This window comes from Malaclemys terrapin, chromosome 4 (genome assembly GCF_027887155.1).
Source record: "Malaclemys terrapin pileata isolate rMalTer1 chromosome 4, rMalTer1.hap1, whole genome shotgun sequence".
Classification (NCBI taxonomy): Eukaryota; Metazoa; Chordata; order Testudines; family Emydidae; genus Malaclemys; species Malaclemys terrapin.
This window is the reverse complement of record NC_071508.1, coordinates 42,890,282-42,905,591: the sequence shown is the minus strand read 5'-3', so window position 1 is coordinate 42,905,591 and position 15,310 is coordinate 42,890,282. Positions and strand designations below refer to the sequence as shown.

The window sequence follows — 15,310 nt, the reverse complement described above, 5'->3', positions numbered from 1 at the left end:
TTGAGGTCTCATGGTGGCATGAGGTTCTGAACTTCCAGGTAGCAATTGGAGAGGCCCTTTAAAAAGTGTTTAGGGAGCAGATGCGTAAATGTAGAGAATCTGTCTACTTTATGATGGAACGCCATGATGGCTGACAGATGTACATGTATCAAAGTCATGGAGAGACCTGTCTGTTTGAGTTCCAGCAAGTAGTCTAGAATGAGAGGTAAGGGGGCTGACGGAGGTGCAGTCTGTTTGCATTGGCACCTGTAGTAAGTAAAGTCCCTGAGGCCTGAACTAAAGTAATGGTCAAGACTTTGCTAGCATAAAAGCAAAGTTAAGCTGTGAGCAAGAGGCAGGTCCTGCTCACAGAAGCTGGCAAGGAAAGGGCTGATGTTGCATAGTTACAGTATAAACATGGTACCAAGACACACTATACCGGAACATTCCACAGATAACATGGAACAGGCCGACCCATTCCAATGACAGGGGCAAAAGGGTAAAATGATGGATAGAGTTGTTTTGATCGAACCAACAGGTACAAGGTGCGAGGCGGCACCTTACTGCATAGAGGGGTTGTACCTTGCTACGCAGAGGGGTTGCACCTCAATACGTCAGGAGTGATGTGTAACTTGTTTGTACCTGTGTATAAAAATGTATCCCTGGGGTGGTGTCTTTGTCCGGCTGAGGGGGCAGTGGAAAGTCCCGCCACTGAGCTGAGTCCATTGCCGAGCAGCACTTTCTAGCAGTATGCCCGGTAGACTAAGTAATCTACGGGGAACTGAAATTGTGTCAGGGTCGCAATAAACCTGGCCGAGGTGCCTTTGTACCTTACTAGACTCTGTGGTTATTGGGGGTTCTCGTCGGGTTTGCTGTGTCAGCTATCTGCAGAGCTGGGGCAGCACACAGAGGGAACACACGCACGCAGCCGAGTGATATCAACAGGAGAAAGCAGAAGCACCACACCGGTAGCCTCTCACAACAGCACCATGAGTTGAATCGCCTCCATTTATGTATATATTATGTGAGTCAGATAGTTGCCCTATGGCTGTTTAAGCCATGCAGTAGCCAAGCTTTGAGATGCAGTCTCCAGGGATCTGGATGGATAATGCGACCTGCGTCCTGCAATAGCAGCGAGGTAGAAGCGAGAGTGTGCGTGGTGGACAGATGGCCATGTGCAGAAGATAAGGGTACCATGTTTGTCACAACCATGTGGGGACTAATAGGATCACTCTGGATCAGTCTTGTTTGATCTTGTGAAGCATGCGGGCTAGAAGGGGGTGGGAGAGAAGGGGTATAAGTAGGGAAGCATTCCACTTGACGAAGAAGGCGTCGCCCAGAAAGTGTGGACCGAGTCCTGCTCTGGAGCAGAACTGGGGGCATTTGGTGTTTTGTGCAGTTGTAAAAAGATCTCTTGTTGGGAACCCCCAAATGTCTAGGATTACCCAGGTGTTCAACTCCCACTCGTGATCATGATAAAACTTCCTGCTCAGGGTATTCTGACAGCCCGGTTGGTCTGATGCCGTAATATGGACATTGTGCTTGATGCACCATTGCCAAAGTCGCATGGCTTCCACACAGAAGGAGTGTGATCGTGCTCTCTCGTCTGTTTATGTAGAATCTACAAGCTACATTGTCTGTGAGAATCTGCACCATCTTGTCTCTGATTAGTGATAAGAAGTAGGAGCAAGTATTCCAAACCGCTCGCAGTTCTAGCAGGTTTATATGAAAATGGGACTTCACTGTGGACCATCAGCTCTTTATAGAGTGTAGTTGCAGATATGCTCCCCACCCCAGAAGGTATGCATCTGTGGAGATAGTGAGCAACGGTGGATTCTGTAGGAAGGGCACCCCTCCCACCCCCGATATTGTTTGGATTGGTCCACCATAAAAAGGAGTCTTTGATTGTATCCACATGGTGAGGCGCTTGTTTATACTGTGCCTGTGTGGGACATAATTTGTCTGGAGCCTAGCTTGTAGACACCACATAGTGGTCTTGAGTGTCGGACAACGAACATCATTGCAGCCATGTGGCCTAGAATTTGTAGGCAAGTTCTGGCAGACACTTGCAGGCTTTTCGCGCTGTGGAGATCAAGTTGATTAGAGTCAGAAATCATTTTGTTGGTAGAGAGGCAGTTACCTCGAAGAAATTGAGGTCTGCTCCAATAAACTCCAGGTGTTGAACTGGTGTTAGAGTACATTTTGTATGTTTATCTGAAGGCCTAACCTTCTAAACAGAGTTCTTGTGTGTTCAGTGGACTCTATGGCTGCCTGTAGTGTTGGTGCTTTCAGCAGACAGTCATCCAAGTAAGAAAATATCATGATTCCCCTCCCTGCATAGATTGGCAGCTACTACGGCTAATACCTTTGAGAATTCCCAAGGTGCAGTGGAGAGGCGGAAGGGTAGAATTTTGTATTTGAAATGGTCCTGTCCTATTGCAAATCGTAGAAATTTTCGATGTGAGGGATGAATGAATGGATGGATATATGAAAATATGCATCCAGTAGGTTGAGGGCTGAGAACCAGTCCCCCCTTCCTAACGCTGGGTTTATGGTGCCTAGTGTGACCATTTTGAATCGCTGTTTTTTCATATATTTGTTGAGTCGCCGTAGGTCAAGGATAGGTCTCCAACCTCCTGTTTTTTTCTGTGTGAGAAAATAGTGGGAATAGAACCCATTCCCTCTATACTCGGATAGTACAGGTTCTACTGCTCCAAGATATATGAAGTGGGTTACCTCTTCTCACAGTAGATGTTTATGAGAGGGGTCTCTGAAGATGGACGGGAAAGGGGGGTGTCAAACATACCGCTAAGGGTAGCATAAAATCCCTCCTTTACCTGTAAGGGGTTAAGAAGCTCAAATAACCTGGTTGGCACCGGACCAAAAGGACCAATAAGGGAAGAAGATCCTTTCAAATCGGTGAGGGAAGGTTTTGGTTTGTGCTCTCTTTGTTGTTCTCGGACAGAGAGGGACCAGGGCAGGAAAAAAACATCTCCTAAAACCCTACCTGAAATAAGCATCCAAGATTACAAAAATTGTAATAGCAAGGAAATGCGTTAGATTATCTTTTGTTTTAGCTTGTGAATTTTCCCTATGCCAAGAGGGAATTTTATTCTTGTTTTGTAACTAGGAAGCAGAATCATAGGGGAATCCTCTGGGTTTTAAATCTTTTTATTTACCCTGTAAAGTTATCTTCCACCCTAATTTTGCAGGTGTGATTCTTTTACCCTTTTTTTTTTTAAAATAACATTCTTCTTTTAAGGACCTGATTGATTTTCAGTGTCCTAAAAACCAGGAATTTGGTCTGTGCTCAGTTTGTTAACCTATTGGTTGGTATATTATTCTCAAGCCCCCCCAAGAAAGGGGGAGAAGAGGCTTTGGGGGATATTTTAGGGGGGACAGGGCTCCAAGTGGCCCCATTCCTGAATGTTTGTTTAAATCACTTGGTGGTGGCAGCAATACCATCCAAGGACAAGGAAAGGAATTTGTGCCTTGGGGAAGTTTTAACCTAAGCTGATGGAATATAAGCTTAGGGGGTCTTTCATGCGGGTCCCCACATCTGTACCCCAGAGTTCAGAGTGGGGAGGGAAACCTGACAGGGGGTGAGTAGGGGGTTTGGAAGTAAGGGGGATGGAGTAACCAGTTTTGATAATTTCTAATACCCATCTGTCTGTTGTAATACTATGCCAGATCAGGTAAAATGGAAATAAGGCCATCTCCAAATGTTTTGCAAGTTGTAGATGGTTCCAGCATTGAAAGAGAAGGGGTTATGGGGCCCTCAACCAGGGCTTCAAATTGGTTGTCTGGAAGTTAATGGCTAAGAGGTAGTATTCGAGGGAGCAGATTGCTGTTTCCTCAAGGTTTTCTGTTTCTGACCCTGATGGTCGTAGTATCTATTGTGTTGTGCGTACGGAGGGGGTCAGAATCTTTGACGGGCTTGATAACAGCCCTGTCATCTTTTGATCTTAGGTGCGTGGATGCCCAGAGATCGCAATGTCACCCTCAAATCCTTAAGAGTGTGTAAAAACTCATCTGTTTTGTCTGCAAAAAGTTTGGATCCCTCAAATGATAAGTCCTCTCTGGTCAACCGTACTGGCTTTGGGAATCCAGATAGATCAGTGGTTACCAAAGTGGGGTTCGCAGAATGTTACAGAGGGTTTGCCAGAAAAATTTCACTAATGGCAGCCAGAGGACCCCGGGCATTGGAGGCAGCAGGTGGGACCCGGTTGCAGGGCAAACAGCCCGAGTCCCAGGGAGAGTGGGGCAGGGCAGTTGGGGCTGGCAGCCCGAGCCCTGCCCAGTCAGCGGGGGAGCCGGCAGCCTGAACCCCAGCGCTGAACCAGACCTGAGACTCTATCTTTCTCCACTGGTTCCGGACTTCCAAGAGCTATGCAGAGCAAAGCAAATGCATCCATCACACTGAGGAAATTTAAACTTAAATCCCTGGAAATATTCATTTTTAGGAGGAGGTTCATGAGATTTCACAATTTAGTGAAAGGGGTTCGCGGGCTGTTAAAGTTTGGGAACCACTGAGACAGATGGAGCCAAGAGGCTCTTCTCATAACAATCGTGGTTGCTATGAATCTCGCTTATGAATGAAGGGCATCTTGTAATGCTGTTCTGGTTATCAGTTGACCCTCTGTGATGATCAATTTGTACTGTACTTTTTTGTTGTCTGGAGTAAACACCTGGCCAGTGTGAGTGCCACTGAAAATCAGCTCACGTGCCGCCTTTGGCACGGGTGCCATAGGTTGCCTACCGCTGATATAGCCCATAAAAAAGTATCTGTTTTTGTCGTTTTCAGATTCTTATGACACTTTTGTAAAGAAGCAGGGAAAATAAGGCTGTGAATCTCATCAAAAATATATCACTGGACTGCCCCTAAGCTCAACTATTGAGCAGTACCAAGGACCAGGTTAGAAATATTTCCCAATTTATTGCATTACAAAAGCTTTAATATTGGCTTACAGACTATTTGTATGTATGGGAGCTATTAATTCCTCAAGAACTCTCTTGTTTGTACACACAGAGCTATGTGCTCATATGGTGGCTTAGCTGAAGAAGAAGCACAGTTCTTTGACCCTAGGGATCATAGGTAAAAATCCTTTCCTGGGGAGGCTGGTTGCTGCATTCAGACTGCCTTTTTCTTGGGGTCAAAAAGGGCTCCTTTTGGGTGTAGTGGTGTGTGCCCATTGAGGAAGTTCAGTACAGTAACTCCTCGCTTAACGTTGTAGTTATGTTCCTGAAAAATGCAACTTTAAGTGTAACAATGTTAAGCGAATCCAATTTCCCCATAAGAATTAATGTAAATAGGGGGGGGTTAGGTTCCAGGGAAATTTTTTTCACCAGACAAAAAACTATATATATTATATATATATACACACCGTATACGTTTTAAACAAACAATTTAATACTGTTCACAGCTATGATGATTGTGAAGCTTGGTTGAGGTGGTGAAGTTAGAGGGTGGAAGAGGGAGGGATATTTTCCAGGGAATGCCTTGCTGCTAAATGATGAACTAGTACTCGGCTGAGCCCTTAGGGGTAATACATTGTTGTTAATGAAGCCTCTCATCAAGGCACCACTAACAAGAGGGAGGGGAGACAGCATAGCAGACAGAGACAGACACACACCTTGTGTGTGGGAGAGAGAAAGAGATGCACACTGCCCCTTTAAGTAAACTGACCCACTCTTAAGTGCATTGTCTTTTTAAGTGGATCAGGAAGTTGGGACAGCAGCTGCTGCCCCAAGATCTCTGTCTCTCTCCATCTGTGTCCCCTTCCTGCTTTATATGGAGAAGGGGTAAGCGGGGTGCAGGAGCAGGGGGACACCCTGACATTAGCCCCCTCTTCCCCGCAAGCAGGAGTCTCTGGGAGCAAGGCAGAGGGCAGGAGCAGCACATGGCAGTTGGGGGAGGAACAGCTGAACTGCAGATTCATAGCCTGCTGGGCTGCTGCAGCACAGGGAATTTAGGGGAGCAGGGAGCTGATGTGGGGGCTGCCGGTCCACCCTGGTTCCAAGCCCCCACCAGCTAGCTGCAATGGGCTGCTCTTCCTGCAAGCAGTGGACAAAGCAGGTGACTGCCAAACGACTTTAGAAGGGAGCATTGCACAACTTTAAATGAGCATGTTCCCTAATTGATCAGCAATTAAATGCTAACCAGGATGACTTTAAGTGAGGAGTTACTGTATTAACTTCTGAAGCGTGGTTCAGGAGCCATAGGTTGGCCACCCCTGGCCTACTGCCATTATGAAGGGCGGGAAAGCTGATGAAATCAAACTAATTTCCCCAGTGAACGCTCTGCCCTGCCCGTTCATCTGCGAGAGTCGCCTGGGAGAAGCAGGACAGCAGTGGCCCCTGCATCCCTGACCTGCAGGAGGGGAGGCTGTCAGCCCCGGGAAAGTCCCGCTGTGTGTGTAGAACGAGACCGGGTCATGCAGGCTGCAAAGGACGCTGCCAGGCAGGAGCTAAAGCTAGAAAGCCCCATTAGCAGCTGCAGGGCTCCCCTGCTTGTGGGCAAGGAAAACGCACTGCAGGAGGCGGGATCTTTAATAGAACAGTTGAACCCCCCCCCCCCCCCCCCGCCCCCTTGCTTTCCCGTGCCCCCGCAGGCTCTTTATCCATTTGTTGTGCGGTGGTCGGAGCACCGCTGGCAGCTCCTGTCCCCGGCGCAGGGAGCGTGGGCGGCTGCTTTAAAAGGCGAGCGCTGGGGTAGGCCCTCCCCGCCCGCTTCCACTTCCGAGTCCGGGTTGCGGAGGGAAGCAGGCGGCAGCAACAGCAGCGGCCGGGGTAACAGCCGGGTGGGCGGCCGGGGTGGGGACTCGCGTCACGGCGGCGATTGCGCCAGCCTGTCTGCCGCGGCGGGGAGAGCGAGCGAGCGCCAGGCGGGCGGGACCAAGCTCCGGCTCTGGAGGCTGCTCCCCAGCTCGGGCGCGCGCGGCTGGCCTGTCCCGCGCGGTGTCGGTGTCGGGCTCTTCCCCTTCGTTTGGGTCAGCACCTCTGCCCATAGCGGTGGCTGAGGGAGGTGGAGCCTCCTCCTCAGTTTCCCCTCCCTCCCGGTTAATAATTTCTCTGAATGTCTCCTCTGCTGCCCAAGCATGGTGGAGAAATGCTGGGGCAGGGTGGCTGGTGTTTCTCCTTCTCCCCCTTATCCAGTGGCTGGTGGCCTCTTCCCACAGTGGACCTGTGGGGATAGCCCTCAACAGCCCTGGGGTTGTGCCTCCACCAAGAGGAGGTGGTGGTGGTGGTAATTAATTGGAGGGGTGGCTGTGGGTGTCACCCTGCTGCTTTGGTGTTCTGGATTTTAAGGCCAGAAGGGACCATCATGGTCCTGCAGTCTGCCCCGTTGCAAACCCCAGAACAGGGATCGGCAACCTGTGGCCTGCCAGGGTAAGCACCCTGGTGTGCCGGGCCGGTTTGTTTATCTGCCACATCCGCAGGTTTAGCCAATCGCGGCTCCCTTTGGCCTTGGTTTACTCCAGGCCAATGGGGGCAGCGGGAAGCGGGGGCCAGCACATCCCTCAGCCCCCATTGGCCTGGGACGGCGAACCGCGGCCAATGGGAGCCGCGATCGTCCGAATGTGCGGACGCAGCAGGTAAACCAGCCCGGCCTGCCAGGGTGCTTACCCTGGCAGGCTGTGTGCCAAAGGTTGCCGATCTCTGCCCTAGAACCTCACTCACTCACTCCTGTTGTAAGCGTATAACCTCTGCCCAAGTTACTCAAATCCTGGAATTTTGCTTTAAAGACTTCAAGTTACAGCGAATTCACCATTCACTCTAGTTTAAACCAGCAAGTGACCCACTCACCTCCCAAAATGCTGCAGTGGAAGGAGGAAAAATCTGCTAATCTGACTCCAGGGAAAAATTCCTTCCTGACCCTAAATATGGCAGTCAGTTGGACTCCGAGCATGTTGGTCAGACCTACTAGCCAGACACCTAGAAAAGAGTTCTCTGTAATAAGTCAGAACTCTTTCTGTTTAGTGTCCCATCTGCGGGTTCCTGGGTCTACTCTCTACCAAAGCTGCTACGCTGCTCATGGTCAGTAGAGCTTTCTGACTATTTCACCCCTCCCAAGAAAGTTTAACCGCCACTTTCATTTTTTAGGTAGCAAGTAGCCACAGTGCCTCCTCACTCTGAGGTTTGTAAATATTTTTGTATTTGATGACCAGTAGATAATCGGATTACTACTTATTCAGCTAACAAATAAAGCTGCAAACAATATGCAAGTTCTTAGGGCAACATTTCCTTATTTGGGAATTGTCAGAAAAGGGTGCCATTTTGGGGGGATAACTGGAGGCACTAGCAACTAGAAGTAGGCCCAATATGGAATCTTAAACAAACCTTTCATCTGAATTTAAATTTATAAACACTTCTAGTCATCGTGTTTTGTAAACCCATTTAAGAGTATTACCACAAGTGTTGTAAATGTTTCTTTAAACTTAAATGGAAACTTGGCTTTAAAAAAAAACAAACACTTGTGGGCAACTTATTTGTTTAATAAGTATAACTCCATTATCCATTTGTTTTCAAATATCTTGCCTATATTGGAGTAATTCTCTGAAGCAAAGTGAAATGCTGAAAGTAAACATAGAGCATTAATTGTACCATATAAGTAAAGTGGATTTTAAAGAGTATTTCAGTTTTTACTCTAACCTGTTATTGTTTCTTGCTGTCCTTTTCAATATGAATTATATTGACAATACACCTTCAGTGTTTGGTCTAGTAAATTACATCTGATTATCTTGTCCTTGTTCAGGACATCTGTTATTTCTTCAATAGAGTCTCAAAGATGAATGCAAGTTTCAAACTCAAACATACAATTCTTGGAAGATAAACATATTAAAGCTTACTGAGTGTTGGAATCATGGGAAATGGAGTTAATTGTACTGACCACCATGTCATGACAGAACTAACATCTTAAAGGCCCCATTTATATCCAGAGTTGCACTTCTTCAAAATAAGTGTAATAAACCAAATTAGTTAAAACAGTGCAAAACCCTGTGTGGACACTCTTAATTCAACTTAAACCTGGTTTATAGTGATTTACTGAAACCCAAATTGAACTCCAATTAGCGTCTAGTTTTGCATCAGTTTAACTAAAGGTGTTTTGAACCGATTTAGTTAAACTGGAGCAACTTTGAATACAGGGAAAGGCCTAAGGGGTGTTAGATCTCATTTGAATACTACAGTGGCATGCAATATAGGAAAACCTCACTGCTGAGTTTGTTGAACTTTGGGTTTTAATCCTCTTTGTGCCCTTCTCAATCTGGAATCTTGGGAGAAGTTTGCTGCAGACAAATTTGAAAGAGGCTTTTCAGGCAGGGAGAACAACTTAAATCAGCAGTTCTCAAGCTTTAGCAACCTGAGAACCCCCTTTTAGATTTAAAAAATTTTGTGGACACCTAAGCTCCCTGCCCCGCTTAGTCCCAGGCTCTGCCACCACTCCCCTCTCCCCCCAAAGCTGTGCCCCCACCTTTTCCCACCCCTGTTCCACCTCTTCCCCGCTGTCCCCTCCCCGGAGTGTGCCCTGTCCCTGCTCCTCCCCCTCCCTCCTAGTGCCTCCTGCACGCCACTGAACAGCTGTTCCTTGGCATGCAGGAGGTGCTGGGAGGGAGGGGGAGGAGTTGAGTTGATCAGTGGGGCCCGTGGACCCCCTGGAGTAGCCTTGCAGACCCCAGTTTGAGAAATGCTGACTTACATCATTGATTACATCGGTTTTACAAAGCTACAGCTTTGCTGGAAAACATGTGCTGTTCAGTTTTAGGTTTTTTAAAAAAAGCATTTATAGCTCAGTTAATGAATTTTTCAACACTTGGAGTGTCACTACTACTGAGCTATCTTAGTCGACTTTTACAAAATTGCTGTAGCCAAATAACAAAATATTAAAAAAGAAGGTTCCAATACTGGCTGTCAGTTGAACTGCTATTTGCAGACCTCTGGTCCAGCAATAAAATGCCTTCTACATTCAATAAACATTTGCTCTTGAATATGAAGTTGGTATGTGGATATCATATGTTTGGATGTGACAAAGTGCTGCAGTCTGAACACTTTTCATAATACATTTGATATCTGACTGCTGTTCCGCAAGGGTTTTTCTGTTTGTTTCTTTGGAACTTGCTATCTTCACCAGTTAAAGTGCTATTGCTGAGAAATTGTTCCAAATATTGAAACTAGTAGCGAACGTTTTCAGATCAATGTTTGTCAGCTTCTGGTAGAGTCAGTATTTGGTCTATAGTTTTCACAGATTTGCATTAACTATCTAGGAACTAAAACGGTCCTCATCACCATTTTACCTAGGAACCTCCTCCCATGAGTTTAAACATGGTGCTCTTCCTCCTCTGCTATCAAAAAGAAGGCTTTAGGGAGGTTTTGGTGTCTTATTGTAAAGAATCTGAGAATGAGGGTACTGTTGAGGGGCAAGCTTGGGAAAAGAGTTGTGCTTCTAGCTCAGTGCACAGAGGTTAATGGTTTGCCTTTAGCTAGTAGGAGGGAAGGTTGATTGGCAGCCTCTACGGCAGGGGTTCTCAAACTTCATTGAACCATGACCCCCTTCTGACAACAAAAATTACTACACGACCCCAGGAGGGGGGACCAAAGCCAAAACCCGAGCTCCGCTGCCCCAGGCTGGGAGGCCAAAGCCGGAGCCCAGGGGCTTCATCCCCAGGCGCTGGCCTGTAACCTGAGCCCTGTCACCCAGGGCTGAAGGCCTGGGGGTTTGGCCCCAGCAAATCTAACACCAGCCTTGGCGACCCTATTAAAATGGGGTCGTGACCCACAGTTTGAGAACTGCTGCTCTACGGCTTGCAGGGATGGCAACTGCAGACCCCATCGGCTTTTTATATATTGTAGGGATGTTGGTTGACCCCAGACCCCATCAGCTTTTTATATATTGTAGGGATGTTGGTTGACCCCAATCAGCCTAGGCCTGCAGAGGGTGGGCTTTTTCAGGAGCTCCTCACTGAGCTTCCTGAGGCCCACAGTATTTCTAAGACTTGATCTTTTGTTCAAGGCCTTCGTCTCATACCTTCTTGACTACTGAAATCTGCTCTTGCCTTGATGCCAGTCACACTGCCTCCTTAGTTTATTCAAAACACTGCTGCTAAGATCACTTTTCTGGCTTGTGACCCCAGGATCACCACTCCCTCTGCATCCTTCCTCTGGCTTCCCCTCTACTGCATCAAATTTATCTTTGCCTTTGCCTCTGAGGTCCTTCACTGTTTAGCACAACCAGATCAGATCTACTGAGTTCTCCATCCCCATCTTTGCTCTACCACTGCCAGCTTCACCCTCATGCACTTTTGTTTTCTTCCAGGTTGCCTGGTGTAGGGAAGCTTCTTGTCAAAATTCATAAAGCTTTCACCTTATCCTCTCTTAATCCTTCTTTAAACCCATTTTTGCCATGTGGCATACAAATGGCTTCTGTCTAGCATAGATTAGGCAAATGCTTTTTGCCAGACTCTTGCCACATCTTCCTCACCCACCTTCACTCTGCTTGTCTGTTTCATCTACCCATTGTGTCCTGACCGACATGTAGGTTGAGACCTCTCTGGGGCATGGATTCTTTATTATGGATCTGATCCTTGACTGGACTTTAATAAGAAAACAAATGTTTGCAAGTATGGAAACTATCTTAGCTCAACCCCTTAGCTCTCCAGCCTCCCATCTTCCCTTCTGTTCCTTCTGTAGTTACTTTATAAAATAATTTTGGATTAAGGACTTAATTAAGTCTTGTGTGTGGCTTACATTATGAACAGCCACTACTTGTACAAGTTGCACAGGGAATGTTGACGATGCACTGGCATGCTGGCTTGTGGTTGACTTGATGTTACTGTTGCACATGCGTTAGCTCAGGGGTCGGCAACCTTTCAGAAGTGGTGTGCCGAGTCTTCATTTATTCGCTCTAATTTAAGGTTTCGTGTGCCAGTAATACATTTTAATGTTTTTAGGTTTCGTTCTATAAGTCTATAATATCTAACTAAACTATTGTTGTATGTAAAGTAAATAAGGTTTTTAAAATGTTTAAGAAGCTTCATTTAAAATTTAAATTAAAATGCAGAGCCCCCCCGGCCCGGTGGCCAGGACTCAGGCAGTGTGAGAGCCACTGAAAATCAGCGTATGTGCCGAAGGGTTGCCTACCCCTGCACTAGCTGTTCCTAGCTTGAATCGCTGATTGGACCTTAAAATCATGGGGCTTAATGCTACAAGGTTTTGAGCATCATCATTACCCCAAGGAAAGGATTCCGTTTATCAAAGGAAAATCTCAAAACACCATTGCAATAGCATAATTAATACAGCTAATCTATTTCTGGCTCAATTCAGAAGCTGCAGCAACACAGTCTGGAGTCAGCAGCAGGTCACTTAACTTTATAATTTTTTTCTTAGTAACTTAAATTTTGCTTTGTACTTACAAAATAGCTGTAGGAGTAGCCTGGGTCCATAGCTCCAAGTAATAGGAAGTGGGAAGACAAACAAATACTACGTCATGTCACTCTAAGGGTATGTCTTCACTGCAATTGGCAGCATGATTGCCGTACATAAAGATGTACCTGAGCTAGCTTTAATCTAGGTGGTGCAAGTACCAATAGCAGTGAAGTTGTGGCAGCCCAGAGTTCAAAGTGGGCTGGCTGCCCCAGTACGTATGCAGGCCCTCTGTGCTGCTGTGGCTTCATTGCTATTGGTACTTGCACTAGCCAGATTAAAGCTAGTTTGGGTATGGCTCCATGTACTGAAATCACCTCTGCCCCCTCCCATCCAATTGTAGTGCAGATATATGCTACATCTGCAAACATTTCTCCACACTCACACCTTGGAGAGCTTCTCTGCATTGGACTAGTGTTTGGAGGTGTGAGGCTTTTTTTAGCCAAATTAAAACAGAGAAGTAGAAGTAAAGAGCGGCTTTCTTCAGATGGGGCGGGGGACACACGAGGGGGACAAGCAATCCTAATTTACTTGTTACTGTAATAGTTCTCTTTTGTAAACAAGATGGTTAGTTTATTGACCCTGTTTTCTCCCAGGGAAGGAGACATTTTCGACTCGCCCCCAGCATTTCACTACTCATTGAGTACTCCTTTCGAGCCTCTTAACAACTTCATTGCCTATCTTTTGTGTGGAGGTATCTACACCCTGTTAACATCTAATATTCTTCTAATCCTGAAATACTAAAACACACTTCTCAACAAGGTCAACAAAACCAACTTGAGGTCTGTAAGCATAGCAGTCTTGGAGGTGTGAGCCAATAAAAGTTAGTCTTCAAAGTGAATAGTAGAGATTTTATTAAATGCCATTTCAAAAAACTGTTCAAACCTGTACAAAATTTACTTTGTGATTAAAATGTGAATTTTGGGGCATAATGTATGAAGAAGCTGATTTTTGTGGGATCTCAGTTTTATGAAAGTCAGTTTAACTTGACTATAGAACAGTTGTTATTTCTTCATAATTAAAGACTGTTCCTAATATAAATCCTTGTATCCTGCTCCTAGTCTCTCTCTTTTTTTTTAATGTTGAAAACTGGTCATTTATACCTCCATCCCTTAACCAGTTTTTAATTAAATTAATGTCATCTTATTACTCCTCATCCCTTGACTACTTGGTTTCCTCAGTGACCACTTGAGGGAATTACACAGAGGAAAACCAGCCCAACTGGGTAAAAGACAACTTTTCCTCCAACCTCTCTTTGATTATATTTGTTATGAGTGTAAAGAATAACTTGATATTCAATGTTATGTGGTCTGTGGATAGGACAGTTCTGTTCAGTTCTGGTTCAAGTAACCCATCATCTTGAGCTTGGAAAAGATACTTACTTTTTTTAATCCCCAAGTGCCCATAATGTGCCACCACTGTGTTGCATCATTGACTTGCAAGAAGCTTGAGTGTGACAATTCAGATATTAAGAATAAATGCACACACTCATATTTGTTTGTTAAACCCGTATCTCCCTTGGTTGACTTGAAACTTGCAGGCTAAGTTCACCAGAAATTAAAACCTGAATTTGGATAGGTTTTCCCCTACTGCTACAAGAAACGCATGGGGCAGTGGATTCCATTGTAGGGGTCTGGAGGCAGCATTTCACCCTCAGGCTGGGCCATAGACACTTTTGTGAACTTGCTTTGTTTTTGAAACATGACAAAATAAAAAATTCTCTGTGTAAACATAGCAGGGTTTTATTTTTTTCCTCAACCTGTTACAAAGTTAAAGTGCTTCCCCAATCAGAAGTACTCTTGTATATCTATTTGTAGCATGGCTAAAAAACTAAATGGACAATAGTGATTAAAACAGAAGTTGGATGCTGTTTTGTCTTTCAAAGTCCAGCACTCTCTGCCAAGAAACTACTAGCCACTTGAGGGTGTCTCCCATTTCCTCCAGTCAAAATTTTCTGATATCCATTTTATAAACATGGGTGACTGTAAAGGCTTCTCTTAGTGTTTTTGGTATTCTAGGTTTTTTTCTTGTAAATCTGTTGCTTGTAGCCTTCAAAATAGCAATAGTTTAGTCTCTAAACTGGCATTTACATAATCACGGAAGGAACCAGTACTGGGATTCTAGCTTTTTTTTTTTAAATTAAATGATACTGTGTCACTGGATGGCTGCCTATGCTGCCACAGAATGTCACTTGTGAAAGGCAAAGATCTGTATTTGTTTGTCTCTGGTTACATCCAAAAGACCTACTAAGAACTAGTTGTGAAACTGATTAGTATAGATGCATTTCACATTTTATTTATTTTTCATAATCAAAATTTACTGAGCAGCCAAAGTATTTTCATCAATACCGGATGGCTGGTTGACGATTTAGTTGGGGTTGGTCCTGCTTTGAGCAGGGGGTTGGACTAGATGACCTCCTGAGGTCTCTTCCAACCCTAATCTTCTATAATTCTATGGAGAGCTAGTTCATAGGCTGCTTTTATGAATTAAGGAAAGGCATAGGTGGGGCCTTTAAAAAAACAAAACAAACTCAAACGGCATGCCAAGCTTGAGACTGTTCTGGGACTTGACTTTCAGAGGGTGAATGATCAACGTTTTCTAAAGAGGTCTCCTATAAGAAGTCTCAAGTTGGACATATAACTGACACCCAACATTACTAATCACTTTTGAGCCAGTATTTTCAAAAGTGATTTGCTCATGTGACAGTCATGTGTGAATACAGCAGGCTAACAAGTGCAGAATATTTCATGAATTCTAATTAAAGAGGTCAGACTCACTATTAAGGTTCATTTTATAAATGGTTTATAACGAAATAAAAAAATTGTGGAAGATATAAGCATGTTACGGATATGAGTAGTGTGGGTTAGATGGTTATAAGCACATCACTAGAAGATGGTATAGATGAGCTATGGTT

The 15,310-nt window shown here is 45.2% G+C and overlaps 1 protein-coding gene across 5 annotated transcripts in view; it reads left to right on the top strand.

Moving 5' to 3' along the window:
- Positions 1 to 15,310, top strand: part of CHID1 (chitinase domain containing 1) — a 288,134-nt gene that overhangs the window by 4,568 nt on the left and 268,256 nt on the right. For 2 of the 5 annotated variants that reach the window (XM_054028550.1, XM_054028546.1), the window contains exon 1: positions 6,684 to 6,768. The exons of 1 other annotated variant lie outside the window; for it this stretch is intronic. The gene's annotated coding sequence lies outside the window, so the exon portion shown is untranslated. Of the gene's footprint in view, positions 1 to 6,670; positions 6,769 to 6,947; positions 6,969 to 15,310 lie in introns of those variants that run through there. 2 more of the 5 variants (XM_054028549.1, XM_054028548.1) reach the window with 2 other exon arrangements.